Raw genomic sequence first — 8,496 nt, forward strand, 5'->3', positions numbered from 1 at the left:
TAGATTGCATACAAATAACGTTTGAAAATCATGGAGAGATGACCCAGAGATAGCAAAATTTTAGAAAAACGTGTTTGAAAATGTGACATTTTGAACCAAATGAATCATCTACCCTATTTTCAAGTTATTTCTAGCAAATAAAAAAAAAACAATATCGGGAAAATATTCCCCTTTCCAATTTCACAGGAACCTTATACATCAAAAGAATGGCAAAACTTCATGTGACGAAACAATGGAATTTTCACTTTTCAAGTGCGCCCAGATTCCTGCTGAATGCCAATCAAAAGCGCCCTATAGGAAAAATTCCCTTCTAGCCATGTACGTCTTTCTTATAAACAAATTCAGCGTTCTTGCTGTCTGATGCGAGGTTTAAAAATATTAGAGTGTTTTTAGGATAAAAGTGAGAAGAAATCTTCTTTTCCTTTCATCAAAAATCCTCTTATAAGGATTTTAATTACATAATGCATATGTGCATTGTAATGCAGATTGTTTTAATTTCACTACGATTTACAAATGTTATCTCTATGATGATACATGGCTTGAGGAGGGCGGTATGCACGACCGAGGCAACCTTGTAACATTTTCTAAGCACACATTTTGCATGGCTATCTTTTTTTATTGAAAGGCTCTACTGCTGAATGGAATGATTGTTATTTTCACAGAAGCATGGCTAAGGCATGTTATAAGGTGAACATTTACTCAAATTATACTGATGGGCCAACGGTAAATCATTTAACACTATCCATTCAAAAGTGTTATGTATAAATCTATGGTTAATAGAGAAGAACCATGCACCAAGTAAAATTTACATGTAGGTTTTCTTAACACTACGCATTTGAATAAAACACCAAAAGAACATTTATGCAATGAGAAAATATGACATACCGAGTAATGTGTGAGTCATGATGCAAATACATTAATTTTGGCTAATATTCAACGCAACGACACGATATCTGAACAGGACAAAAATTATAAAAATATGAAAATTAAGTAAACTGAGTGCATACAAGGGAAAGGGATAGTGAAGGCATACTTGGTCAAATAAAGAATATTTATAGACCTCTTCTCAGCATGTGGATACTTTAAATACTTTTCATAACGGTACAACAAATAATATACAACTGGAATTTCAAGCTGACATATCATCATATAAGTATTGTTCTTCAAACTGATAAAATTCTTCTTCATTAAATACGCAAACAAACCACGCAATGATCTAATTGTGTACAGTATATAATTGTGTGGAGTTATCGCCCTTAAAATTTTAAATTACTTTCATTTTTCGCATAAATAACAATTCTGTCAAAACCATTTTAAAGTAAAAAGATCAAGAATAAACATTTTATAATTTCTTTTAAAATAACGATAAGAATTTTCTCTTTGTTACAGAATAAGTATTTTCCCATTATTTTTATTGTAAATAACTATAAAACATCTATGTATTATGCTTATATATAATTTATTTCACAGGAAGAGAGATTGAGTAACTGAGTCAGAAGGGCAAGAAACAAATAAAAAGGGGGAGAGAGTGGGGAGAGAGAGACAGAATGTGGAGAGAGAATAGAGAGAGAGAATGGAGGGAGAAAGAGAGGTTGGATTGAGAGAGAGATAGAATGTGGAGAGAAAATAGAGAGAGAGAATGGAGGGAGAAAGAGATATTGGGTTGAGAGAGAGAGAGTCGGGTTGCGATGGGATGGGGGATAGAGAGTGGGTGGGTGAAAATGGGGAGGGAAAGATTGTGAGGGAGAGACAGTGGGTATAGGGAGGGAATGGGGAAAGGTTGTTACGGACATAGAGTCGGGATAGGATAGAGCTTGATATAATTTCTATTGAATATTTAGGATATTTTACTTGAATGTATTGCAAGCTACCAAACAGTTTTACAGCTGCGCTGTTCACAAGTCTACAAAAGTAAAGTCTTCAAGTTTGTCGAATTTTGATAATGAGAAATTATGGAGAGATAACAGTGTTTTTCCAAATTTTTTTCAAAAATTTTAATTTTGTTTCTTATTTTAATTCTGACTTTAAGTTTATTTTTTTTTCAGGTTATTTTTACCATGATTATTCTTAATGTCATTTTATTTAACAATATGTAATGATTAGCGGGTTCCAGTCAAAGTCCTTCTAAGCCTCTTTCTTTACTTCTCATAAAATATTAATGGCAGTGAAGGAGAAACTTCAGGAGTATTGTGCAGCAATATATTCAAGTATTGGTGTAAATCAGAAGTAGATACTTAAAAATTCGTTGGAACTTTTGGAAAATTAAAAATCACAAAATTTTTCCAAAATAACATAAAAACATACGACTTTCCAACTCTATATACAACAATTCAAAATGATAAATTAAAGTCCAGGCTTTTTTAAAATCATTGACAGCTGCTTTTTCAATAAAAATGGAACTCGTTAACTTACTTACCTCGTCATTGGTCATTTACAAAATTATTTTGTTAAAAAAACATTCTGATTACACAAGCACTCTGAAGTTGATATCAAAAAGATATACTTAGTTTCTGGTTGACTATATCTATGTAGTTTTTGGAGACCAGATCTTCAAACAATCTGTCGGAATTCCCATGGGTACCAATTTCACCCCGTTATTAGCAGACTTATTTTTGTATTCATATCAAGCAGAATTTATTCAAAATCTTATACATGAGGAAAACACTTGCTGGTCCTTCAACTCGACAATTAGATATATCGACGATATCAATTAACAATAGTTATTTCCATTCATATGTCGACACGATATATCCCAATGAGCTTGAAATTAAAGATACCACAAAGTCTGACACATCTGTTTCATACATGTACTTGGATATTTCACTAGAAAAAAGACGTTAATGATAACCTAACAACAAAGCTTCATATGATAAACGTAATGAATAACTTCTCAATCGTCAACTTAATATACCCCTATCACCGGCAAAAGGGGTTTATATCTTTCAGTTGATTCGTTACGCATGCAATAGGATGCACTACGTATGAACAATTTCTAAAACAAGGCAAGTTATTGACAAACAAGTTGATGAAACAAGAATTTCAACAGTCTCCTTTAAAGACATCATTTCGTACGTTCTGGTCGGTACAATGACCTTGTCAGCAAAAACACCCATCATTAAGTCAAATGCTGACTGACATTTTTCATACTAATAGTTAGGCCATTATTTACACACTGAATTGTCGATGGAATTTTCCATTATTTCCCGATGTGTGTGACCTGTCGGCAGGGATGCTCACACCTCCATGGCACCTGATCCCACCTCTGATGTTTAAGAGGTCCTTGTTTGCTCTGCTCCTGATAAGTTTTGTTGAATGAAATTTTGAGCTTGAGTACTGATCTTTATGACCATATTTCATGATATGAATAATTTCCCGCTTATGCACGGTATGCGGGGATCTAGATGGGCTTCGGTTTTTAAGGTCCCAGCCGAAAGATCATTGGCTTTCAATGCCGAAGGAATAGCCACTATCTACATGTATGTTGAAATATGTAGGACTGGCACGGCATGAGAAAGATTTACAATCGAACTCTGCGCTCCCACGGCGTACGAAGCTATCGCCAATAGACACTAGGATACTGTGATCAGTGCTGCAGTTATTAAGAACTAATTTAAGTGCAATGATATCAAATTTTTAAAAATAGCCACCCAATAAATGCAGGTTCGTGGCAACGTTTTTAAGGGGGAGGGGGGGGTATAGATATATTTGGAAGAACAAAAAGTTAGAATACAGCTAGAAAATAAAACATTAAAAAATGTGGTGCTTATACTCCTCCATACTTTCTCATTATCAAAATTTGACAAACGTCTAGACTTTACATTTGTAGACTTGTAAATTGTCTTTGTGTTTTTTTTAAAGGGCTCGGCAATATAGACAGCAGAAAGCATGAAGAGGGATGAAAGGATAACTTACAACACATACAAGTTTAATGTCTTGTTTACTGCATTACAGTAAATTCTGAAGTTGTATATTCGGAACTACGTGCTAAAATTAATCGGAATTACCTACTTACATGTCTTGACTATGAACCTGCTACGATTGCAAGTTCGGATTTACAAACTTGCAAGTCTGGATATTTGAACACGATTACCCTCCATACTTAAGCACCCTTTTCTCGTGACGGCTGCCTATTTACTTCTTTTGTTTAGAAGAGGATCGAGTTTGGGAGGGGGGGATCTCCTTCGTAAATGAAATAGTACTCTTCAAGGTAACACAGATCCCTTGTTAGATTTTAAGTTTATGCATATGAAGATAATCGGCTAGCCTTCAGAAGTTTCATTACCACGTATCCCCTTAATATCCTTTATCTTTTTATTTATTTTTGTTATTTTGTTTTGTGTGTTTGTGGCTGTGTTTTGTTTTGTCCATTTTTGCAAAACTTTCCAGTGAAAAAAAAATTAAAATTTATACCGGTGTATTGCGATTCGTTGACAGAAAAGAATGTTCCAATATCAAAATTTACATATGGCAAAGTTGATTGAACAGTGTTGAAACTGAATCAAAGAAACCCCATGGCATCTTTTGGAGGAAGTTAAAGTTTCTCAAGTTAAACTCCAAGGTCATGAGATGAAAAATGTTGTTACCCAAAGAAAGGACTTTCTCAATAATTATATCTGTGAGATATGAAATGCCAAGCACCAACCATTCAAAAGTTATGACCAAGATTAAACTTTTTTAAATATGGGTCAAACTACAAAGGCAAGGTCAAAGGATTGATTTTAATGCTACCCAAGGGAAAGCCTTGACCTTAGAAATATACATGTGAAATATTAAAGCTCTAACACCAACTGTTCAGAATTTATAGCCAAAGTTATGTTTTTCAAAACTTCGAGGTCAAGGTCAAAGGTCAAAATTGTTGGTATCCAAACAAAGGCCTTGTCACAAGGAATATATCTGTGATATGTGAAGGCTTTAGTTCTAAGTGTTCAAAAGTTATGGCCAAGGTTATTTTTTTAAAGTGGGTCAAACTCAAAGGTCAAGATCAGAGGGTCAAAAATGTTTATATCATTAGAAAGCTCTTGTCACAGTAAATACATATTTGAAATATGAAAGCCCTAGCTCCAACTGTTCAAAAGTTATGGCCAGGATTATTAAAGTTTGAAATTTTTTTGTAAAAGTGGGTCAAACTCCAATTTCAAAAGGTCAAATATGGTGCTACCCAAAGAAAGGCTCTTGTCACAAGGAATACATATGTGAAAGAAGAAAGTGATAGCTCCAACCAATTCAAAGAAATGGGCAAGGTTAAAGTTTTTGAGGACAGACAGACAGCTAGACGGACGGACGGACAGACAGGGCAAAAACTATACACCCCGAATCTTCGATTAGGGGGGATAAAAATACATGTATAAATGACTGTCAGATGATCATCAAAGACATGTCATATCAAAACAAATTGATAATATTCAGTGTCACGAGCAAAATTAACATTTTTGTAATCGAAGATTCGGGGGTATATAGTTTTTGCCCTGTCCGTCCGTCTGTCTGTTTGTGGATAAGTGGAAAAGAAAAGAAACGGAAAGAAAATAAAAACAAAATAAATAAATAAACATATACTAATTCTTACATTAGATATGTTTTTATAAGATATTGATTTCTATTAGCTACATATATTCGATATTAGTTTAATATTAAAATTAAGAAAAAGTTTGATTATGCATTCCTTAAAGAAAGAGGGCGTACAAGGCAAGGGCAAAATCCCCTGCTCTGAGATAATATATTTCTCAATTTTTAAAATTTATGGAAAAGTTTTATTTCACTAAAATTTTATTTTCAGTAATGTCCTCTTCACCAAGTTTTATTTATTTATTTTATTGAACGACTTTTTAATTGATAATCTAATTCTAAACTTGACGGTTATAAGCATATTTAGTGGGAAACGGGTATATTAGAGCCATAAAAATGATTTTTGAACAAGAATGGGTCAAGTCTCCATTCTTCATTTACGTTAATTTATTTGACGGAAAAATAAATGTTAAACTGATCTATTTCATGTTTCAAAAGAATGGAGACTGAACCCATTCTATACATGAAATTGAACATTTCTGAAAATAATTACACGCATCAGGAATATCATATATATATATATATATAATTTATTCAATAAAATAAAGGAAGCAAATGTAAGATGATATTAACAATACAATTTTTAAAAAAGATAAATTTTCATGAACTTTTAGAATTGAGAAATCTTTTCTTAGAGTGGGGGATTGTCCTCGCCTTCTTTTCAAATGAAGGTTGATGTCTATCATAGGTTGCAATTTACTTTATTAAAGACTTTCAAGACACAGTGGAGCCATTATCTTCCTATTTTCTGTTTGACCTGCTTAACCGTTTAAGGAGATATTTTAAAATACAACAATTGCTTGTTTGTTGTTTAACGTTCCTCTGGAGAATTTTTTACTCATATGGAGACGCCACCACTTGCCGGTGGAGAACTGCAAATTTTTTACCTATACTCGGCACTCAGGGCCATTGAACAGTACAACAGTTGTAAAATAGGCATGGGAATTCTGTTGCCCCTGGGTGGTATGCACAACCCTGGACCCAAAAGATATTAAGTAGTCTTACTATGTTCAGTCTGACTTTTGACCCTTGACCTCAAACCAATAGGGTCATTGACTCAGTACAAAGACTTTTCAAGATACTGATTGGACAGCACTTGTTCTTTCACTCAACTTAACAAGGAACATACTGACAGACCTATATAAACCAATTTGTCCCCTTTTTTTTCATGGGAGAGGGTATAATAATATAAACAAGATATATTTTATGAAACCATGATGCCTTCATATTATAGTTCATTGTCAAGGTTAATGTTTCTCAAATTCAGGACAAACTTCAGGGTCAAGAGGTCAAAAATTTTAGAGCCCAAAGAAAGATTTTTTTCACAAGGAACATACATGTGAAATATCAAAGCTGTTGTATTAGTCGTTCAGAAATTATAGTCAAGGGTAAAGTTTTACAAAAGGTCAAACTCCAAGGTCATGAGGTCAAAATTTTGGTACTCAAGTGAAGGTCTTGGCAAATAATTTACGTCATTGTCTTCGTAATCCTTTACTCACACAAGAAACATATTGGCATTCAGTTTCATATTCTACTGTACAATCATCAAAAAAAACACAAAACCTTAAGGAGGGAAATAGACACACATCAAATATGAAAGTTTTTGCATCAACCGTTGGTTTGGTTTGAACATATTTTATTGTTTAGATGATACAACAAAAGGACACAAGTTCTTAAAACTTCGAATGTCCTCTCCTTTATAAAAATTAATTACATAAAATAATGTTCAAAAATTAAACTACACTGGAACCAAAGGTCAATATGTTTATCAACTTACATAGGTTTTGCATATACAAAATTAATTTGATGTGTACAACTGAATCTAAATACATAAATTCAAAAACGACCAGATCTCTTAATAAACAATTGCACATTTAAAAATAAACTTTCATTTTCAGAAATATTGATCGAATCATCTCCCCAAAACACAACATGAGTGTCTACAATATGTAAATTAATCATTCTAAAAATAGTTTCTTGGGGGCAGTGTATTTCATACCAAAAAAAAAGAAAGAAAGAAATGATATGCGTCTTCTACTTTTCCACAAGTGCATAGAAGACTGTCAATGATATTATACCTAAATAAATCTTTATTCAGAACACAATTGTGTCTTAATCTAGTATGAATTACATTCAAGTAACGATCACCAAAAGAACAAGAGGCCCATGGGCCACATCGCTCACCTGAGCACATTGGCTAGGAAAAAAAGCAAAAATCAGTTCAGTATTTAAAAGTTCATGGGAGGGAGTGTGTGTTGAATTTTAAACTACCTGATGATGCTTTCATATCAATGTAACAATGGCTTTGCTGTTCTTAAGCAGAAGATTTTTTCCCATATATACATTTGTAAAAATTTGATCCCCCATTGAGGCCCCACCCTACCCCTGGGGGCCATCATTTGAACAAATTTCATTCAACACTACCAAAGGATGCCTCCATATCAATTTGACTAATCATGGCTTTTCTGCTCTTGAGAAAAAGATTTTTTCCTATATATTCCTCTGTAAACTTTGATCACCCATTGTGGCCCCACCCTACCCCCGGGGGTCATGATTTGAACAAACTTGTATCTACACTACCTGAGGATGCTTCCATATAAATATGACCAATCATGGCTTTGCTGTTCTTAAGAAGAAGATTTTTAAAGATATTTTCCTGTATATTTCTATGTAAAACTTGGATCCCCCATTGTGGCCCCACCCTACCCCCGGGGGTCATGATTTGAACAAACTTGAATCTACACTACCTGGGGATGCTTCCATATAAATATGACCAATCTTGGCTTTACTGTTCTTAAGAAGAAGATTTCTAAAGATATTTTCCTATATTTCTATGTAAAACTTTGATCCCCCATTGTGGCCCAACCCTACCCCCAGGGGTCATGATTTTAACAAACTTGAATCTACACTACATGAGGATGTTTCCACATAAGT

The sequence above is a fragment of the Saccostrea echinata genome, unplaced genomic scaffold (genome assembly GCF_033153115.1).
Source record: "Saccostrea echinata isolate AGI-Se365-2 ecotype Australia unplaced genomic scaffold, CSIRO_AGI_Sech_v1 ptg000044l, whole genome shotgun sequence".
Taxonomy (NCBI): Eukaryota; Metazoa; Mollusca; class Bivalvia; order Ostreida; family Ostreidae; genus Saccostrea; species Saccostrea echinata.